Source organism: Coffea eugenioides, chromosome 3, assembly GCF_003713205.1.
Source record: "Coffea eugenioides isolate CCC68of chromosome 3, Ceug_1.0, whole genome shotgun sequence".
Classification (NCBI taxonomy): Eukaryota; Viridiplantae; Streptophyta; class Magnoliopsida; order Gentianales; family Rubiaceae; genus Coffea; species Coffea eugenioides.
In genome coordinates, this window is record NC_040037.1 from 30933617 (window position 1) to 30942910 (window position 9294).

The window sequence follows — 9294 nt, forward strand, 5'->3', positions numbered from 1 at the left end:
AGGCGAACCAGAGGGTTCGGCCGGCCGCCTGCCCAGCTCTCGCCGGGACTCAGTCGTTCACTACATTCCTCGAACAGATTACAAGAAAAATCTCAAATATTACATCAAATTCTCCAATAATTACATGTCAAGAGCGAAGCGTCCACGCTTACGCTGCGCCACTCTGATCCATTATCCCAATTCTTATACCAGAGGAATTCCACAACAATAAAATCACAACAAGCCTTCCTTCGCCACGAGCCCTGTGGAGGGGAATAAAACATTTTTGGGGTGAGCTAGAAGCTCAGCGAGTAACCAGTAAAATCCGAAATCAAATATATTTCACAATGTTGCATTTCGATCATTTCGATGATGTCATGATTCAGAGATCAAATGTCCGTTTTTTGCTCTCGTGAGCCAGTGAAGTCATAGCACTTGAACACCCAACGCTCAAATAGAACATTTAACATTCACATTAACATTAACATTAAGAGGGAGCCCTTTTTTGAGCTCCGGAGCCATTTGCTCCAAGTAAACAGAGGTGGAGACGTTGGTGTCCAGCACAAGACTCCCCAAGAACTCATTGAAGCCAAAATCATATCATGAATTCACATGCAAGCACGCATGAGATGCAGTCGAGTAAATAATGCAAGAAACATTTCATAAGAAGCTTTAACAATAGTTTGGGGTCACTCACCTCCATGGCTCAGAAATCATCCATCAAATATCATTGCCTTGCTCAAATCCAAGTCTTAGATCACAAACTCAATGCAAACAAGTTCCTTCAAAGTTCGGAAAAAGATTTCAAGTACATCCTTGACTAATTGTCTACTACCACTCCATACTCAGAATTACATAGCATAAGTCAAACTTACGGGTACAAGCTTACCAGTCTGCTTAAACAAAAGTTACAACCTCAAAACACAAGTACAAGCAAAATAAAGCTAAGAAAGCTCTTGATCAAGTCCCTTCCCGATCTGTTAAGGAAAACAAAGGGAATGGGGTGAGCTAAAGCCTAGTGAGGTTCCAAATAAAGCAAATAAACACATAGCCACATAAGGTCACAAAATAACCAAATAAACACCGTACAGTAGAATAACAGTTTAATCACAGTTCAATTCAAGGATACGGGTGGCTTTCAAAAGCCAAAGATCCACTTGAGCTTGATCATAATTGCCTCCTATTGACACTCCGTCAACACTTATATGCACAGTATAAAAGGGTCCGTAGAACACCACTTTCACCAGTCTCCGTCCACCAATCAACCCTCTATCGGGCCCGCACACCACAAACAGACAGTAGTTTGGTAATACTCGAGTATACCAGGAATTCAAGATTCCAAAGAAACAAGATCAAGTCGAGAATTTTACAACTGGTGGTGCTGGGCAACACAACAAGCAAGCACAACAGCTATACTTCACCAGGGACCTCCAAACATCAGTCCCCAAGCTTTATCGGCCTTCTCGACCAAACCCTTGCTGGCTCGATACAACCGACTCACCTAAGAGGTTGGGTACCCAAACAGTAGCAGTAGTTGATGCGATATCACCCAAACAACTTAAACACAGTCATATATAGAGAAATCACATCTCATAATAACAGTATATAGAGCCTCATTGGAAACAAGTGAGGTCGAGTGCGATAAAGTACACGCTCGTCTCCATTTTATCAAAACAGTATTTGGCTCCAACAATCACAAATCAAGTATTTCAAATATTCAGGTAACAGGTAGCAGGTAGTGGAACACTCACCTGTTAAGCAAAAGTAACAATCGACGTCAAACGTCTCAGTTACGAGCACCTTCGTTTCCCAAACCTAGGTCAACGAGTGAAATCATTAACAATTGGATTCGTTCCTTACTAAAGTATAGGTTCATTAAGAAACCAAGTGAGTAGTCTAGACTACTTAATCCGGCCTGAAATGAGGTCCATACCATGGTAAAAGTTCATGAGAAAATAAGTTTAGTGTGTACATGAAAGCTCGGCAAAAGAAATTTTTCATTTTGGAAGGACTTGAAGGTTCCTTATTCGGATTAAACAGTCTTGCCCGGCAATCTCGGGAAAATGGTTATAATTCACTATAGAAAAGTCGGAATTAGGTTCAGTCAGTGCCGTTAGAAACTAGGTTCACAAGGCTATATTTGTGTAGAAGAAACAATTTCCAAAATCCAAATGTAAGTGGTTCAAAATCAAGCAACCAAATGAATTTTCTGGACAGTCTCGGATGAACAGTAACAACCGGGGCAGCCAACTTTCAAGACTCGCCACGAATCGCTCGGGACGAACCAGAAAATGAGCTTGGTACCATTTTAAAGCTCTAAGAGTCTAATTTCAAATACCACAAACGGCACTCAATTCCGATCATCGTGTAAAATGTTATGACCCTCACAAGATCACTGGTCAGAAAATTCCTGAACCTAGTCCAGTTTTGCCTCTTTGCTCATAACTCAAGATTTATCCAACCAAATTGGCTAATTTTTTTGTAGACAAACTCCACACACATGACACAACATATATCCCTCACATTTGTAGCCATATTAAGCACGAAAATATCCAAGCAAAACAGGGCAGGAAGCCCTTGAAATTTTCGGACAACACCTCCCCAACTTTTCTAACTTTCAACCTTTCATGATTTGTACTCCAATCACATAACAAGTATTAGATCTACTAAAAAGGGGTTCAAAAACATGTTAATACCTCATACACACACATGAACAAGGGCTAGGCATTTCATCAAACACTTGGTGTGCATACTAACAAGCTTTACCACTACTTGATTGATTCATGGAACTAACCCCAAATATCAACCACAATAACTTGCAATTCATCATTAAGGCTTAAAGTGGATGATATAACATCCTTAAACCCTAATTTAAAGATTACTTACCTCACTTACAAGTTGCCCAAGTCACCAATCAATCCACCACAATGGAAACTTTAAGCTTGGAATAACCTCAAGGATTGAAGAAAGTTGTCTCACAACTCTAGACCTTTCTCCTTTGGATTTTTGTTCTTGATTTACTAGGGTTAAAAGCAAGTGTATGGAGCTCTCTCTCTCTCTCTTTTTTTGCTAAGGGGTTTGGCCATCTAAGGGAAGAAAAAAGCCATGTTTAGTTTTTATTTTGTCTTCTAATCCTTAGTCAAACAAACCCATGGCTAGGGTTTTGCCACATGGCTCCATTATTGTCCTAACCTTTCTTAATCTTTGACTAATGCCATTCTTACCTTTCCAAATGCACCAATAATTATTCAACACCTCTAATCTCTCACATAAAGTCTCTATCACTAATAAAAGAACACTTGGACAATTACAAGTGGTGAATTATTTACAACCTAGCTCAAGGAAATATTTTACTTCAAGTAAAATGAATTGAAATGAAATGCATGGAAATTATTATAATACATAGGAAATATATTGTAAGGGCATATATTAAATGGTCTAGATCTTATAATAAGACATGTAAATAAGAAATTTGTGTTTTAAAGTGTGGGTCAATACAAGGGATTTGTTGTAACACATTGTAAAATATAATGCTAGGGCATATAAGAGGTGGTTTAAATCTTGGTGCAAGGCATGTAGTTTGGGGAAATTGTATTGTAAAAATGAGGGTTCTCACAGGGTACCCAAACAGTAGCAGTAGTTGATGGGGTATCACCCAAACAACTCAAGTACAGTCACATATAGAGAAATCACATCCCATAATAGCAGTATACAGAGCCTCAGTGGAAAATGAGGGAGGTCGAGTACGATAAAGTACGCGCTCGCCTCCATTTTTGTCAAACAAGGTTTGGCTCAAATAGTCATAAATCAAGTATTCAGATATTTCACATAAAATTTCGGCAGCAGCTCCCTTGTGTTTACCTATTTTCCAGCCATGAATGGCTTCATATTTCCTCAAATCAGTCCCAACATCTCACACAAATAAACTCATTTCCAAAAGCCGTTCACTAGGTTTAAAGTCATTCAAGTACACAATTTAGCTAGGAAAATGACTAGATTCCAATAAACACAATAAGACTCGAATACAAGTCATAAACCAAGGCCAAATACTACCGAAAGAGAGTTCCATAAGCATTAGAGGAAACCAGAAAAATCCGGAAAAGATTTAACTTTAACCCTGAAAAAAACAGTTTTTGACATCATTTTACGGTAATGGCACCAAAGGCACAACTAGTATCGGATGAAGGTGCAAGACCAACCGTTTCGAAGCTAAGAGATAGGGCTACAATATTACAGAAGGTCACTAAACCCAGTTTCGAGTGTAACCAGGTCAAAAATGCAAGATACTACACCAGAATCACAAAAATAGATTCACAGAATGCATTCTAGCGGAAACATCATAAATCAGGGTATCCAAGTCCAAATCCAGTAATTCCAAACCAGATGAAAGCTAAGAAAAAGGGCTACATTTCATCAGAAGACCTCAACAACCAATTCTGAAGCAATTCCAGTCAAAACAACCAATTACAGGCGCAATTCTTACATTCGGATAGAACCAGAACAGCAATAGTAATTTCGACTTTTCTCATTCTACACTACTCCGATTGACCTGAAATTTTGTAGGCACCTCTAAAATGTCATTCTATACAACTTTCATGTTTTAATCCAAGGCCAATTCGGCCTCTATATAGGAGCTATAAATTCGGGCAGAATGTTCCCAAAAAAAAACCCTAACTTTCTAAAATTTCTTCCAAACCAGAAATTGGTTGCAATTATCCACTTTTTCCACCTTCTAGAGTCATTATATACCATTTCCAATCATCATAGATAGCCACACAATCATTCTCATATGAAAACAGAAAAATCCCCAAAAATAATAAAACTTCATCACTTCAACCACAAATCAAGAAATAATCCATAAACTTGCATCTCATACTACCACTAATCATGATTTAAGCATCAATTAAGGAAGGAGAGTGGTTCTTCTCAACTCACCTTAGAAACAAGAGAGAGAGAGCAATAGGTCCTCTTAGCTTTCCAAATAACTCCACAAATCAACTCACTAACACTAATTGAAGAGGTTTTATGGAGAAATTGCAAGTTTCAATGGTTGGTTGGATGGATTTGAGCTAAATGGAAGCAAACCTTGAAGAGTTTCTTTCTTTCTTTTGGAGAGAGAGAGTCGTCCACAATGAAGAGCAAAATGGAGAAATTTTGGTTGTTTTTTGATTTAATTAGTCAATTGGTAAGACCATGAATAGTGGTCTTAAAGGTAAACCCACTCAAATGGTGACACTTGTCACCTTTTATTAAATACTTACCTAACTTGTCTCTCTCATACCAATCCACTTAGCCTCCTCTAATTATCTCTTAACACCCGGTAAATTAATTCCAGTATCCAAAACTTAACCTAATTGGCCAAATTTTTTGAACTTTTCGCACTAGTATGTCCCACGTCCGGTATACGCTCTTCATTTTTTCAAAATCTATTCGATACTAGAAAATCATCTAAAAACTATATCTGCTCCTTAAAAATATCTAGAAATTTTTCCTAATCACGAAAATGCAGAAAACAAGCCATGGAAAATAATAAAACCTAGAAAATGGGAAAAATACGGGTTCTCACACTCTCTCCCCCTTAAAAGAATTTCGCCCTCGAAATTTTACCTTCAAAATTTAAAGTAACCAATGGCCTGTACCTTCTCCGTCTTTCGAGTCAAAAGAAACGAGGTTCTTCATTCCAGTCCCTTCCCCACTTGATGGTCCAAGGTCGGTCTTGGTTGGTTGTTGGGTTCCTTTCTTTTCACGCGCTTTAATCGGGCAATGAGCAATTCGATGCTCGGCGCTCCCACAGTACAGACATCTTCCACCCCTTTTCCAACAATTCTCTTCAAAATGATTGGATTTTCTACAATAGCCACAAAATGGGAGAGGGGTAGAGGTTTGATCTCCTTGTGAGGTACCTCTCAATGGTCCTTCCAGAGTATCTTCCCTAAATGCCTCCAAAATTCTCACACCACCCACTCCACGACCCCTCTTAGCAAATGGCCTTCCTCGCTCACCCTGTTCTGGCCTTTGATTTGCAAGAGCTTTACCCTTTTTCTGTGCATAGAAGATTTTCATTTGTGGCCTTACAATTCCTATCCTTTGAGTTTCCTCTGGAACCCCCATAGCAGGAGTACTTTGTGCCATTGCTAAGGCCTCCTCAGAAATCCCTTCGTATTTCCTTTTGAGCTCTAAGTTCTGGTGCAAAAGTTCAATCTTTTCTGCATACTCGTGCTTCCATCGCCTTTCCCAGTATTCGGCTAGTCTCCTTTGGACCTCTATTTCGTCTCGAAGAATCGCGATTTCTTTATATATATCAACCCAATGTGCCATCTCACGGAGTCGCTGGAACTCAAATGACAGCCTGCTAGGTGAATCAATGGGTCATAATAAATTCTTAAGTGTGACACTCTCGGTCCTTGTTTTTGTTCAGCGGTTGTTTCCTTTTCTTCTCTTGACTCTTGGCCTCGCTCAGTTCCACGGCCACGACCATGACCACGACTACATCTTCCTTCCATATGATATATAGATATATATATATTTTTTCCTCTTTTCTTTTCTTTTCCCCCCCAAAAGGTAATTTAATGAATGAACACAAGAAGGTGACTAAAATAACAAAATTCAGGGCACCAAATACCCAAATAAGCAGATACACACAAAATACACCACATACATATCAGGGAAGCAAATGATCAACGCCACAAATACGTATCAAAACAGGCAATGATTCATATACACCAATACACAAACCGACGGCATGCAGTAACAATATACGGGCGAAGCAAAAGAAAAGAGATATATCGTCCCACACCCAATTAAAATAACCCCGTCCGGTCTCTCACGTCACTTATCAACTAACCTAGTTGTACCTTGACCTCCTGTCTTATTCTAGCCAAACAAAACCTGTTCATGTTCCCAAAGTGCAAATCCCACATACTTAACACCGCCTCAACTCTGGAGTACTCGGGCACAAGAATCCGAAATAAGACAATTCACCTCTCGAGCTGGCCAGTCCCAAGAGAAAACTATCTACAATCGAAATTCCTACCAGACGTACCTATCTATGATCCTCAGATATCATGAGAGAGATTTATGGCCTATAACATTCACAATTCAGAGCTTAGGCTCAAACGAGCACTTAGTCCTTCATACCTATTCCCTACTTAGTCCAGGCTTACTCCGCGCAGAGACCACGCGAAGCAGGCTCTGATACCACCTGTGACAGCGCCACCTTCCCCTAAGGCGAACCAAAGGGTTCGGCGGACCGCCTGCCCAGCTCTCGCCGGGACTCAGTCGATCACTTCCATCCTCGAGCAAAAACCAGATCCAGCCCATACGAAAATATAGCAGTGACCCAAAAACTTAAACGAAACTTATATACATTACGATCTCAAAAGAAGTACAACTGTTGAATATACAAAGGTTCCAAATCCACCATACAACCAGCCCGTGCCAAGCACTAGGGCGAGAACCATTACAAGAAAAAAAATCAAAAGCTAGACCAGCTAGTCTATACAGAGCTCTCATCCTTGCTCGCCTTCCCCTGTTAAGGAAAACAAAACTAAAAGGATGAGCTAAAAGCTCAGTGAGGTTCCAAACACATAAGCAACAATCCAACCCATACCTTAATATAGAAATCAAGAATTCAAGTAACATGTACAATGGAAAGCAATAATAACACATACATTAAAAGGATACGGGCTCACAAGGAGCCAAATGTTCCCGCGTTCGATCGTTCTCCTGACATTTCCTCCTTCCTTCAATCTTTTGAAAATGCATTTTTTTTTCTTTTGTAAATAAAACCCGCGCTCGTTTGGTCATTCATTTCATTCACCCCCTCCTGGACATTGTCCAGGCTCCACCAACCTCTACCAACCTACAAAGGTAATACTCGAGTATGCCAAAACGTTCACGCAGGTCACCATATCGCCCGACCGAGTCCGCTTCTGGCTCGAGTCGATCGGTAACAAGGGGCGGTGGCCAGTTCAGCCAAAAGCCTTACATTCATGCACAAGTAACATTTCAATCATTGAAAATTTCACAATCATTTAGGCTGAGTGCGATAAAGTACACACTCGCCTAGAAAACTTGTTTTGATAATCATTAAAAGCACTTAACACGTTATCAAACAATAACACAAGTCATGAAGTCAAGAAAAATATAGCAAACAAGGAACACTCACCTAGTTATGCAAAAATAACGTCCAAAATACCCCACCGGGTATTACCCTCAGTCACCAATGAAAACCTAAGATTTAACGAGAAAGAATATAGCACAACCAATTAGGTGAAATCGAAGAAACCCAATAAAGAATGAGTAAAACGCATAAAAATGACTTTAAAGCGAAACGGGGCATTTGGACTGATGGTCGAAAATATCTAGGGTTTCATAAACCAAACGCAACACTAAACTAAAAAGGGTTATAAAATTTTGCGGCAAAAAGCACTTGGACCAAAGACGAGTCGGAATCCAACTAGCCTTTAAGTAAAATTTCGGCAGCAGCTCCCTTGTGTTTACCTATTTTCCAGCCATGAATGGCTTCATATTTCCTCAAATCAGTCCCAACATCTCACACAAATAAACTCATTTGCAAAAGCCGTTCACTAGGTTTAAAGTCATTCAAGTACACAATTTATCTAGGAAAATGACTAGATTCCAATAAACACAATAAGACTCGAATACAAGTCATAAACCAAGGCCAAATACTACCGAAATAGAGTTCCATAAGCATTAGAGGAAACCAGAAAAATCCGGAAAAGATTTAACTTTAACCCTGAAAAAAATAGTTTTTGACATCATTTTGCGGTAATGGCACCAAAGGCACAACGAGTATCGGATGAAGGTGCAAGAGCCACCGTTTCGAAGCTAAGAGATAGGGCTACAATATTTCAGAAGGTCACTAAACACAGTTTCGAGTGTAACCAGGTCAAAAATGCAAGATACTACACCAGAATCACAAAAATAGATTCACAGAACGCATTCTAGCGGAAACATCATAAATCAGGCTATCCAAGTCCAAATTCAGAAATTCCAAAACAGATGAAAGATAAGAAATAGGGCTACATTTCATTAGAGGACCTCAACAACCAATTCTGAAGCAATTCCAGTCAAAACAACCAATTACAGGCGCAATTCTTACATTCGGATAGAACCAGAATAGCAATAGTAATTTCGACTTTTCTCATTCTACACTACTCCGATTGACCTGAAATTTGTAGGCACCTCTAAAATGTCATTATATACAACTTTCATGTTTTAAGACAAGGCTAATTCGGCCTCTAAGTAGGAGCTATAAATTCAGGCAGAATGTTCCCAAAAAAAAACCCTAAC

General features: G+C 39.5%; 1 pseudogene; it reads right to left on the bottom strand.

The window, feature by feature from the left end:
• LOC113766398 overlaps positions 1-6111 on the bottom strand; it is a 58956-nt pseudogene extending 52845 nt beyond the window's left edge.
• Between the last annotated feature and the right edge of the window lie 3183 nt (positions 6112-9294).